General features: G+C 37.2%; 1 long non-coding RNA gene across 1 annotated transcript; it reads right to left on the reverse strand.

Annotated features, from left to right (window-relative positions):
- Positions 1-10,871: 10,871 nt before the first annotated feature.
- Positions 10,872-13,720, reverse strand: LOC137141376 (uncharacterized). The gene is made up of 3 exons (XR_010916609.1): positions 13,620-13,720; positions 12,219-12,313; positions 10,872-11,122 (listed from the first exon to the last, which is right to left on the reverse strand). It is a non-coding gene; the product is annotated as an uncharacterized lncRNA (long non-coding RNA).
- Positions 13,721-14,035: the final 315 nt, after the last annotated feature.

Here is a 14,035-nt window from a genome sequence, read left to right on the forward strand (position 1 = left end):
CAAGCTCAGAAATAATATAAAACAAAAAAGTTTTGTTTCAAACAAACTGTCTTCCCCCATACCCTTTACTAAAAAGAAAACCCCCAAAATATTTGTTCAGGTTGCGTCAAAACAATATTTTCAGAACAAAATGTTGAATTGAAACATGAACATTTTTTGTTTCAAAATGTCATTTTGATTCAATATTTCCTTTTGAAACTGACATTTTTTAAATGGTTTGTTTCTGTGCTTTCAAAATGGAACTGGTGTTGACGTATCCATAAAATTTCTTTTGGGGTTTTTTGGTTGAAACTATTTGCCAGTTTCAGCCCAAATTCATGAATAGTTCTGGTGTTCCAAAAAGGTACATTTTGGGGCAAAATTACTATTCACTAAAAAATAATTAATTCTGCTCCCTATGTGTCAACTGGACTATACATACACCATCTTCACCAGAGTGATGGACTGTGATCTGGCCCGGGGTCAAATGGACTGAGCAGGACTTTTTCCAAAATTATTCTCAAGGGGGATGCCAAGAGCTACTATCATGTCGGTCACTGGAGCTGAGAGCAGAGAAACTGTCTGTCCTGTGCTCCTCCTGCTAGTGTTCTGGCACTGTGGAGGAGAAGGAGAAAACAGTGTGGCAAACTGACTCAAATGGAGAAGGGTGATGGATGCATCCTCAAAGGAAAGAGGGATGATAGGAGTAAGGATGGGAGGAAAGAGGGCAGAGGGCAAGTGTTTGTGGATTTAGAAAGATGGGGAGGATATGTGGGGAGGGAGACAGACCAAAGCCAGGGAATGAGGAGAGTATAGCAACAGATGGGGATGGGCAGGAATCAGAGATGGGGGAATAGAGACAAACTTGGTGAGGGAAAGACAACATTAATTCTAGCATTTGCTAACTTTTGAATGTGCTTGACTTTGCAATCTTAACATTTTCTAAACTGCTTATACACACACACACACACACACACACTGTGCATCTAGCTTTTTTAATATCTACATGTATATATGCAACTATTGATATTTGACCTTAAAATTGTGCATCTAGAAAAAAGTGAAAGAAAAGTATTTTAACAATATAAAAACATATTATATAAAAACTATATTCTATATAGTTGGGGTGAAGTTGGCTTGTTGGCAAACAACTAAACAGAATTCTGGAGATCAGTGTTCAGATCCATTCACATCCCGACTTTGGTATGCTACATGTCCATTATGTAAGGTAAGGCTGCTTACACAGTTCCTAATAAATAATAACTCATTGAATTTCACCAAGATGCTTGTAAGTGTATACTGAACCTTTCACCTAACTTACTGCATTGTCTAGAAAGAGTTAGCATCTCTCTCTTCCAGACCTGCTTCCAAGTTGTTGCATAGACAATGCTAATAGAAAAGTCCAATAGAATTTAAACTTTCTCTATAGTGTAAGCCAAACTATTGAACTATATAACTGAGACATAATAAAGGGCTCACTTCTGACTTGAACTCAGTCTTTTGTTAGCAGTTGATGCTGAGCCAAAACTACCCTACTAGGAACACCAAGAGACATTCTGAATGCCTCAGTTTTCTCACTGCACAAAGTTCTGTACTTTACTACACACCCTTTTATGCAGTGCAGCTTTAAAAATTCCCACACTGACAGAATTCTACCTGTCCTTTATAAGATCTTGATTATACATTTATACCTTCCCCTCCAGTATTGAGCACAATAAGTGAGAAAATCTGGGCTTTAAGTTATATAGGGTGGTTTGAATATTCTACAGAAAGGTTACAATTCTCCTTTAATGCTATAGTTCAAATAAAACTTATAGGCTTGTTGCAGAAAATGAGTGGGTGAGGTTCTTTGGCCTGAATTACACAAGAGGACAGACTAGCTGATCATAATGGTGCTTTCTGGCCTTAGTAAGGCCCAGAGAATTTAATTAATAGATTTTTCTTTGTTACCCTGAACCTTGTGTAGACAATTACACCAATGCAAAGTGGGTGTTTGGTTTTACATTCACTTTACAATAGTATAAATGACTATACAATATAGAGGATGATGGAGAGCCAGGCCATTAAGGTTGTAAAACTCATTTTTATAGAAGCCTGTTTCATTTCTGTTGATTACTGGAACCCAGCTGGTTTCATTCTATTAATTCTGTAATCTCCACACACCCCATTTTTAAATTTAGTTACATTTATGTACATGGAAAATATAATAAAATGCAATTTTGTTAGTAACTGTTCTCCTTGAAGTCAATAGAACTACGCGATTTACATCAGCTGAAGATTTGGTCCATGGTTTCTATTTGCTTTTACTAGTATTTTATTCATAAATGGTAAAATTTGTCTGATAGCAAAGTGCTAACACAAGCCCTGTGTGTCGCAACCTGGCCCTGTCATCTCTTCTGGATGGACATCAGTCTGTTGCACCGAAATCTCAGTCTGTATGATTCTAAGTCCTTGGGCCTGGGTAGTGATTGTTTCCAGCTCCAGGTCTCTCAGGCACATTCCCAGGTGTCCTTCTTGCCACCTTATACCCTGGAACGTCTGCCCCACCCCTGAATAGGCAGGAGCCAGAAAGGGAGGGGAATAGAGACAGATTGGGTGGGTAATAAATATTCGAGTTCAACCTCACTGTGGGTTTTCTGAGCTTCTTAATTAACCCCTTTAGGGAAAACATAGCAGAAAAGCAAGGAACACGGGCTTAGCAAAGGAATTTCTTATTCATGGATACTTTACTCTTAAAGCACAACAGAGAGAGAACTTTAAAAACAAAATCCTGAATGCACCCCCAAGTCAGATTTCATCACACCTATGAGCACTGGATTTGGTCAGCATCCTTAGACTAGACAACCCTTCCTAACCCTGGTCTTCTTTCCTATGCCTGAGGTCTGGTCCCTTTCTAAGACACTCTGTCCCCCTTTGGGGCATATGCTGCAACTGGGGAAGTTCTGGTCTCCAGCCCTCCCATGACTTCTGAGTAGAGTTATTAGCCCTAGCAGAAGAAAACCCATTGTTCCAGTAGGGGAGAGTCATCCAACATTAACTGAACTTGATGGGCCTATCATAGCTTCTCAGATAGTCTTTTCACTAGTTGTCCAGCCCTTGCAACAAAATGGATGCAAAAGAGTACACTATGAAGGTCACCACAAAAATGAAGGCAACAGTAGAAAGTAGAAACCCTGAAAGGAAAGGAGATTCACTATACATGGAGTTAACAATTTGCAGATATAGCCCTAATCTGTCACAATATGTATCATTTAATTCTTGCTGTGCCTTATTATGAGTGCTGAAATGAGAGTCAATGGGTTCATGTGTCTTGTATTAACCTTCTGCACAGATTAAAAAATATACACACTATATCTAGTGGAAGTTGGCAAGTACTTGTCACTATCTAGTTTGATTCTGAAGAGTATGGCATGTCCTTTAATGATAATCTCCTTTACTATAGCTAGGACAACCTCAGTGACCACAGTTTGAGTGCATTTCATTTGTTCAGCTGTGTAAAATAAAAATACATCAAATATATTTAAAAATCAATACGATTATACTACAGCAAAAAGTATCTTTATTACTTCAACTGTACATGAAACAAGTTCTAAAATTTAACATAGGAGAATAAAAAAACCAAACACTTGCAGTGTACTACTTAATCACCCAGACAGTGATAAATCCTCAGTGATTTTCAGGTGCCCTGTTATCTTCAGCTGTCTTCTAGCTTCTCAATCTTATGCTTCCAGATGGTATCAGTCATTCACACAGGCAAAATGTTGCTTAGAGGGACTTACACTTTGTGCTTGTAATAGGTGTTTTATCTTCTAGTGGATTACTTGCCCACTGTTCTTGTGGATTTTTATAAAAGCAGCATCTCTGCTTATCTGACAATTTATCTTTTGTAAGAATCTTGTTGGAGACTGAGTTACTAGAGGAAGGTGGCTCTTTCAGAGTTGTCTTTCCCTCTCTGGCTTTTAATACAGGGTAAGACTTTGAATAAAAAAAGGCGTGGACACAGGAAACATTCATAACAGTAATGTGTTTGATGAGGAATGCTAATAATTCTGTTAATCACATTCTTTGCAGGCATCTAATTTTGCTGTAGACCCATACAAACAAATAAAACCCGGGTCCAATCTGTTTGTGTATTACTGTTTATTCATCAACAGTTGCATATGAGAGTTGGGACAGGATTTTTGTGCAGAAAACTAGGCTGTGATGGACTAATTTACTGTCTAGTAGCTTCGTTAGTGAAGGCACACTACTAATGTTGGAGGCCCCACTTGATTCTTTTGTTGCTGAGTAAGTGTGTAGTTGACTGATAAGCACACTGCAGGTACATAGCTACATATGGCTAAAGAGCTTGGCAAAAATTTGTTTGCAGATGCACAAAATTTGGTAAAAAGAAAACATTCTATCAATTTACCTTCCGTTTGTGAATTCTGCAATATGGGCTGACATTTTAACAAGTTGTTTAGAAAAAAATATAACAGAAAGGAAATGTTTTCTTTTTGTCTAGAACAAGAGAGGAGGCATATATTCTGTACAAATAATGTATTCCAGCATAATACAAAGTCTGTTTTAAAAGCTAGCCTCTGGGGTGAATATGGCAAGGTTGCAGTCTTTAGTCAGTAGGGGACTTTAAAGCTGACTCATTGAAGGTAAACTGTAAGTGTCTCACAGACACTTACTTGTGTTAATTATAGTCACTCTATTGATAAAGAGTTTTTTATTTTCAGTTATAGCTGAATACATTATTTTCCATCCTTACGAGAGGGTGGATTAATAAAAGTGTGCTATGTAACTACAGCAGCGAAGGAGAGTGATCTAGTTTCTAAAATGCAAAAGGAGAGAGACTTAAGGAGGAAGAGAAAAAAGTGTCCTTTGTGAGCACAAGGAGTAAGAACAATTCTACTGTTCCCACTATGATGCCAAAGTTCTTTGAAACCTAAACTGTATTAGAAGCTCAGCACTGGAACCTTTTACTCAGGTAAAGGTCCTAATGCCAGTAGAATGTTTGCCTGTACCTAAGTAAGGTCTGCTGGATAAAACCCTAACTTATTATGGCAATAATGTAAATAAATCATATAAAACACATGAATTTCTAATATGCCCCTGCCTAGAGACTGTGGTCGGACAGGACATATCATTTCTGGTCCTTTAGCTACAAAAGCCTACTTATCTATCTGTCCACCAAGGTATGTTTATGGACCTCATCACTGGAGTATATCAGTGCCCATGTCTTTACTTTCTAGCAAGCAAAGGAAAAGAAAAAAAATATCATACTATGTCAGAACAGAAAAGATGTAAACCGTTTAAGAGATACAAATTAAATACCAAAAAGATATTGAGAATAATCATCAATAATGAAACTAATAAATGTGGTAAATTAGCATGTGTGGTGAACTTCCATTTCCCACCTTCTCTTGAACTGTACTTTAAGAAACTTATTTTTTAAAAAGTAACAGGGTTGAGGATGGAAGCAGAGGACAATGACATTGTTAAATATAGTGGGCTATATTAACAACGTGTAATAACTCTTCTTGTGCTCATTTAGCCTCTATTCCAAAAGTGTCAGAACATTTTCAAATATTAGTTTAAAGACTCAGAACAGCCCTATGTGATAAGTACTAGTGTATTTTTCTACAATGAAAACCTGAAACAAAGACTGAAGTTGAGAATTTCAAAGCGGTGCAACGGGGCACAGGCATCTAGGATCCACTGCAATACAAATAACCTAATAGATTTGGATACCCAATTCTTGTTAATTTCAAATGAGAATTGGGGTGTAAATCCCTTAGCCAGCTATAAAAATCTCCATCTAAATATCTTGCTAAAAATGTATTAATCAATGGCAAAGGTGGGAATAGAATGTTGGCTTTCTGACTCCATCCCTCTCAGCCACCAAATGTTGACTATGGTAGTTGACACTAAAAATAACCAATAAATCTTAGTAGTGTCCTGTAGTATGATTCTTCCACCCATTTTCACTCACAACAAAACTGAAACATTTCTTTGGTGGAGATAATTAAAATAATATTAAAAAAAAAAAAATTCTCATCACAAATATAGCAAATATATAGGAAACAAAAAAACAAACAAAAAGTGCACCAAAATCTGAACATATGATTTTGATGGAATTCTCAAATATCTCATAAGATGTGGATGATTTGAAAAACAAATATCCAGATGATCTGAAAAGCAAGGACTGGAAGCCAGAACCAGCTTTGCTCTGCACTTGATGCCAAGCAGAATTTGGAATAGGCAAAGAATGAAAAATTAAATTTCATGCAATTTTTAGTTTTATAAACTTTTGTTGTAAAGCAGAAACTTCTTTTTAATATGCCCCGTAAATTCTGCTGAAAAGAGAATGGCGTATTAAGGACTTTAAACTGCTCCCATTAGCAAAATTCCCAGTGACAACAATGAGGGCCACATCAGGTCATAAACATTTGCTGTTTTCAGTTTAGCCACTTTAGTGCCCTCTGCAACCACTGATAATCACTCCTTTTTTCAGAAGTACTTCAATTTTTCAGTGTCAAATTGTTCAGTACTGTTTTAAATTCTGCCACCCATTTTTCTCAGCAACAAACAAAAAAACCAGCTATAGTAACTGACTAAAGTATAATTAGGCAGGAAACTAGCAAAAAACCACAATAACAGCAAAACAAAAAATTAAGTACATCAGCAGCAGGAAGCCTGCCAAACAATCCGTGGGGTCACTGGACAATCAAGGTGCTAAAGGAGCACTAAAAGAAGACAAGTCCATTGCAGAAAAGCTAAAATGAATTCTTTGCATTGGTCTTCACTACACCAATGATGTGAGAGATTCCCACACTTGAGCTATTCTTTTTAGGTGACAAATCTGAGGAACTGTCCTGGATTGAGCTGCCAGAAGGGGAGTTTTAGAACAAATTGATAAATTAAACAGTAATAAGTCACTAAGACCAGGTGGTATTCAACCAGGAGTTCTGAAGGAAATCAAATATGAAATTGCAGAATTAACAATGGTGATATGTAACCTATCACTCACTTAAAATCCATTGCTATCCTAGATGACTGGAGGATAGCTAATTAACACAGATTTTAAAAAAAGGTTCCAGAAGCAATCCTGGCAATTTCAGGCTGGTAAGCCTAATTTCAGTAGCAGGCCAACTTATTTGAAACTATAGCAAAGAATAGAAATATCAGACATACAGATGAATGTGATTTCTTGTGGAAGTGTCAACATGGCTTTTGTAAAGGGAAGTCATGCCTCAATCTATTTGAATTCTTTGGGGCAGGTCAATATGTGGACAAGGGAGATCCAATGGACATAGGGTAGTCGGACATTCAGAAAGCCTTTGACAAGGTCCCTCACCAAAGGCTCTTACGCAAAGTAAGCAGTCACAGGATAAGAGGGAGGGTTCTCTTGGATCAGTAACTAGTTAAAAGATAGGAAACAAAGGGTAGAAATAAATGGTCAATTTTCACTGTGAAGAGAGGTTAATATCAGGATCTCCCAACGATCTGTACTAGGAGCAGTGCTATTCAATATATTTATAAATGATCTGGAAAAAGGGGGTAAACAGTGAGGTGGCAAAGTTTCCAAAAGATATAAAATTACTCAGGATAGTTAAGTCCAAAGCAGACTGCTTTGAGTTACAAAGGGATCTCACAAAACTGAGTGATTGGGCAACAAAATGGCAGATGAAATTCAATATTAATAAATGCAAAGTAATACACATTGGGAAATATTCCAAACTTTATATAAAAAATGATAGGCTCTAAATTAGCTGTTACCATCATGAAAGATCTTAGAGTCACTGTGGATAGTTCTCTGAAAACATCCACTCAATTTGTAGTGGCAGTCAAAAAGAGAATGTTAGTAACCATTAGGAAAGGGATAAGTAAGGCAGAAAACATCATAATGCCACTATATAAAGCCATATATTGGAATTGGAAAAGGTACAGAGAAGGACAACAAAAATGATTGGGGGTATCAGCTTGGAAAAGAGATGATTAAGGGGTGAAATGATAGAGATCTATAAAACTATAAATGGTGTGGATGGAAAAAGCAAATAAGGAATTGTTATTTACCACTTCACATAATGCAACAACCAAGTCTCATCAAATTAAATTATCAGCCAGCACTATTTATTCATTATTCATTAATTATTATTATTATTAATAAAGGAAGTACTTCACACAGTCAACCTGTGAAACTCATTGCCAGGGGATGTTGTGAAGGCCAAAACTATAACTGGGTTCAAAAAAGAATTAAATGAGTTAGCCAAGATGGTCAGGGATGCAACCCCATGCTCTGGGTATCCCTAAGTCTCTGACTTCTAGATGCTAGGACTGGATGACAGGATGATTGTCCCCCTCTTCGTTTCCTCAGAAGCATCTGGCATTGACCACAGTCAGAAGACAGGATACTGGGCTAGATGGACCAGTAGTATGATCCAGTAAGACCATTCTTATGTACTTTCTAAACCCTGAATTTCTATGAACTCGGGAGAGTAGTACACTAAAGTGACAATGTTGAGTTTTGCATAGTAATTGATACCATGTGTATCTTGTTTCCTTGTGTGCAGTGCAGGAAGCAAAAAAGCAAAAGGACTCAAGCCACAAAATGAATTCCCAATCATACCTCCAAAAATAGAGGAGAAAATGAGGAATCTGATTATTACACTTGTGAATTACAAGACTTTTTTCTCAAGAATCCCACGATTATATATTTGTCACAATAACTTTTAGAAGCTAAGAGCCAAATATACCACTAACAAAAACTAATGGCTTAATATTACAGTGAATTACCCACACATTTGCACTATTCTCTTTTCATAACAAGTATTCATATTATAAAACCTCTTGACAATATTTAAGATACTGGATTTTATTGTTATTGTCATTATCCTTAATGTTTTTGTTGTTGGGGTGGTTATTCTTTAGCAATCTATTTCACTAAAACTCTTAGGAATAGAGGCCAAATTAATTTGCAGCTACCTAACAGCTGTTCTAGATTTTGTCAGTCTCTCTGATACATTTTAGTGTGATTTTAGATTATGTTGTTTTGCACTTAAAGTGTGTAATCCATGTCTGTATTAAAAGGATACTTGACCGCATTTGGTGTAAATAGCAGTGCCATCCAGTTGCATGAAGACAACCAGTAAATCAGCTTACAATTAGTATGCTTCATTTTATCCGAGAGACTAGTACTAATCCATGGTACTAAGGATCATGATAGCAATGCCTTTAATTAAATATAGCATCACAGTAATACCAAATTTAGTCCCTGAATCCTGACAGTCAATTAAATGGAAATATGCATAATCCCAGCAATGTTTGAATTAGTATAGTTGTAACATATAAAAGAGTGGAAAAGGCGGTTCTAAATAAAAATAATTGGAATCAGTAGATTTTTAATGGTTGGTACCTATTGAACAACTTCCTTAATCTCTTCCAGATGGGTAAAAATACATTAGCAGCTTTTACAGGAGAAAATTAAAAATAGAAATCCCTTTTAGGATTTTTGTCACTAGGGTCATATTAGTCAGTAGTTCAGTTCACTGCAGCAGTTTATAGTACATGCAGAAAGAAGTATGTATATTCTATAGCCCTAGTTCTGAGAACCTCCAGCCCTATGCTTAACACAAGAACAGGGTGGGCAAAGGCGGCTTTAAGACATTTTTGTTCCTTGAATATTACCCAGATATTCAGCATTCACAGACCAGTCCTGAATCTGTTGTAAGATCAGAAGCTGCTCCAACTTATTTTCTGGTACCTATGGCCCGATTTGGAACATAGGATGCATTGATTAGCTGGAGTGCAGTTAATTCCAGCCACATCTCCTGCCTTCTTAGCCCACTTCTACCTCAGACGCCTTCCTGAAACCCAAAATAACCCTCGGCTGGTAGGTGTGAAGAGGCTAAATGCAGTATAGTACTGCTCTGCAGTTCTGCACGAGTTGGAGAGCCCCCATCTGAAAACCTGATTTTTTTCCAGAGGCTGAAAAGAAACAAAAAACCTCACAAATAAATTATTGGAATTAGAAAATTCCACAAGTACTAATTACACGTACACTTATATAAGATATTTTACATACCATGTACAGACATTCAGGAATATGTGGCTGTTTTAACACATCCACAAACTTTTTCATTTTAGCCATTCTGCTACATTAGGCCTTGCCTTACAGAACAAGATGATGTGACAAAGTTGCTATAAATGGAATTATACAAAAGTTATAACTTACATTTAATGAGAAAACACTAACTTACAAAATTTGTGCAAATGAAACTGCTATTAATTTATAATGTGTCTTTCTACCAAAAAAGATTAATGGTCCATTTCCTGTGGTCTAGCAATTAGCAACAGATACAGTAGCAATATTATGGCTCTTAAGAAAATTCAACTTATTTCCACTTTTTATCATTAGGTCAAATGTACACAGAAAATCTAATCCATTACCTATGTACATAAGAACTGCCATCCCAGATCAAGCCAATAATATATCCACTCCAGTAGTCTTCCTATGGCAATGGTCAATACCAGAGATTTCAGAGGAAGGTGTAAAAACCTATGCAGTAGGCAGTTATGAAATAATCTGCCCATTGGGAAAGTTTCTTTAAAAAGTCCTATCAGTTAGAGGTTCAATTATGCCATGAAGCATACACTTTTGAACTTGAGCGCAGCCACAACGTAATGTAACACCAGCACCCCTGGGTATGTCATCCATAGCATGGATCAACCCTCGGACCTCTTGACTTTAATGAATAAGCCTCTACTTCCTGAGCTAAGTGATGCCAGTTAGCCAAACTCTACTGGCTTAGCCATCACTAGAGAGGGATTAGAGTGCTACACCGAGCCAGAATGGATTACAATAAAACAATCAAAATTCAAATTGAAAAACTAATAAAAATGAATAATCCACATAAATACATTTTACTATAAAACTACATACAACCACACTATAGATTAATTAATTAAAATTTAAATTGTGTCCCCAGGTTTATGCTGTCTCCATCTATACTTTATATATCTTCACTACAACATAGTCGAGACCCCCAAAAGTATCCTTTTTAAATGCTGCCAGTCTTGATGCTGAATGTAATTCTCCTCTTCACTGCTTTCCTGGATGGTGAACCAGAACACATCCTTGATAAAGTCAGCCAGTCTGGAACCAGTCAAAATTAGAAATTTGAGCACATGAATGTAACATTTTCTGAGCTGGTAAGCCAGTTCCCTTCATTACCTGAAACCTGTTTATCAGAAGGTTTCAGTTGTCTCTCAAAACTGTACTGCAATACCTGTAGAAATTGCAATCAATCTATCGGTGAAAACATATAGCTGGAAATGATACTGGATGGTTTACATAGCACAAATAGAAATACTAGGTATTTTATTGTCTGTGCTTTATTTCAGATTGATATATTTGTAAATATTTTCGTTTACTATAGGTTGAGGTTTTATGTTGTCTTGATTAGCGCTAGAAGGAGAAATTCTTAGGAACCATAATCCGTCAGAATGTGTGATTCTGTCAAAACTGAAACATCACAAAAATCAGCTCTATTTTGGCAGAATAGTTTTGAAAAAAAAGTTCTGACAATATCCCATTTTGATATTTTCTAAAAAAATGTATGTTCTCATTTGGAAAACATTTTGTTTTGATTTTTGATTTTGTATTAAATATTATATAAAGTAAAAATCAGAGCATTTTGAAACAATTTAAAAAAAAAACCTTTTATAGAAATTGTTTTCAACTCTATTTATAACAAAGCTGAATTTTAAAGGCTTAAGATTCTTCACAAAATAGAACTTCTGTCCTCTACCCAGATGCAGTCTTGATATTGTGTTGTTTAAAATTAGGCACTATAACATTCAGAATACTTGGGAAAAGATAAGTGGTCTGAATGTGACAAACAGCAGGATAATCTTTAACACATGGTGGGTTCTTATGCTGGCATTGTGCCTAATAGTCTTGAACATCTTATGGCTAAAATATATAGTCTATGTTGATGTTAGGCCTTAATACTTTTAAAGAGACATTGAGTAGTTAATGGGGTCCTCTGGATTTAAGGATTTATTGTTTATTATATCCAGACTGTTTGGGTTTGTCTTAATGATATTCTCCAGTAAATCACCTAATTCCTGACCTACTGTTAAACACATGAAACCATTGTCTAGAAAACGCCAGTTATGTCTGAGTGAGATGTAGTTTTGGCCCAACTCCCCCCACACTTCTGACAGAAGAAATGAAAACAAATTTTCACCTGGGAATCAAGGAGCATGTAGAGATACTTCTGTGACATCTTTGCCCCCTTCCTTTTTGACCAAATGGGAGCTCCTGTCTAGTTGAAAGATTGAACTGAAACAGAAAAAGGAAGAGATGGAAAAACAGGCACTGACACTGCATTGTTCCTTCCACTAACCTTACAGATTAAAAGCTCCACTTGAAAATTAATCCTGACAGAGTTGGTTCTATGCTCCGTATGTGGTGCTATGCTCCAAACCCTGGAACTCCTGTTTTTCTATATTTAACATCTTGGACTTAAAAGGCAATTTTTTCTTGATACCACTTATCACATCTTTGTCACTAGCAAAGCCCAGATGTGAGTGTTGTTTGTTTGTTTGTTTTCAGAGCTTTCTTCACTTCCTACAAAGAGGTAAGCAAGAATGCTGCTCTGATGATGTATGGGGAACCATTCATCACAGCACCCCCAGCAATATGGATAGGCAGACTATTAGCTGCTAAGCAAGGCTCTGTTAGGAAAGCAAAATCCATTCTCCCTCCCAGTCTCGTTCCTTTCTCAATTAAGAAATCAGATTTAGGATTTTAGAGGAGCAGGGAGTCCAACTGCCTCTAGCCACAAACCTTGCAGGAATTGGGTTAGTGGAGGGTAGGCTGAGGAAATTCCAGGAGGGAATGAGGTGTGCTCTGTGTATTGCTTCAGAACAGCCACACTAAACAAAAGCCATGGCTGGAACTTGACTTCTTAAGATCCTGTCTGGCTTGAAAGAATCGCTTTCTTTCTTAGCTAGAGAGGCTCTCAGCAAGCACACCCCTCCCTTCATATTATTGATTATAATTTATTTACAGTATTTTCAGTTCAGTGACTAATAATTAAGTACATAGTGCCAACATATGCAACTGAAAAGAGGTGAAAATTTAGTGCTGATGTGATTTCCATTGACTTGTATTCCATTGATTTGTTCCATTGCTTGTACTCAGACCAAATTTACTTCTGAAAGCTCTGTGCTAGGGAAAGAGAGTTCAGGGTCTAGAATGAAGTCCTGCAGTTGCTAAGTTCCCTTTATAAAGCTTCCAATAAGCAATTCCATTGCTCAGTCATATAGGAGAGTGGCAGAAAGAGGCCACCTTGAGTGTCTCATGATCCTTCAGGTCTCAAATCTGGGGCTGCTAGTTTCTAGCACTCTATCACCTCTCTGTTTTCATCTACCAGATTGCTATTAGCAGAGCAGGAGAGACCGTGAAACCTGAAGTTACATCAGGAAGAGATTCCTGGGCCCCACTGGAGGAATACCATGAAGTCTGACTGGTCAGGGCTTCCTATTTAAACCCAAAGTAAAGCACAGGAAGTTGTCTGCACAACTGGGCCCATTGGGCCCTGCTTTCTTGCCTGATCCTGAACCCTCGTTTCTGTTTTCCTGACCTGTGCCTTGACTCTCCAACTCCAGCTGTGGCCCTTGGCTTGACTCCAAATTCTGACTCGTGCTCCAACAATGAGATCTGCCTGCCTATGTCTTGTCCCTGATAGAGAGAGAACCACAGTTCTTTAAAGAATTAACACATCTTTACTAGACACTATTATGGTGTTATCAGTACAGATTGCATTCTATGTGCCTTCTGTGAGATGATGTTTTCCTTCAGATATGTTGAAACTGAAGTCAAGGAGAATGGGTGTTGGCCCCACTGTGGGCATCCCATTAATGATATGAGATCTGATTTTTCCTATCTTACAGGTTTTGTGCTGCTTCTTAATGGAGTTATTCCTGTGGGTCTAGACTCCAGTCTTACTGAAATCAATAGCAAAACCATCATATCAGTGCAAATGAGAGGATAACTCAT

Source organism: Emydura macquarii, unplaced genomic scaffold (assembly GCF_026122565.2).
Source record: "Emydura macquarii macquarii isolate MOO-44397 ecotype Brisbane River unplaced genomic scaffold, CSIRO-AGI_Emac_v2 contig_3044, whole genome shotgun sequence".
Lineage (NCBI taxonomy): Eukaryota > Metazoa > Chordata > Testudines > Chelidae > Emydura > Emydura macquarii.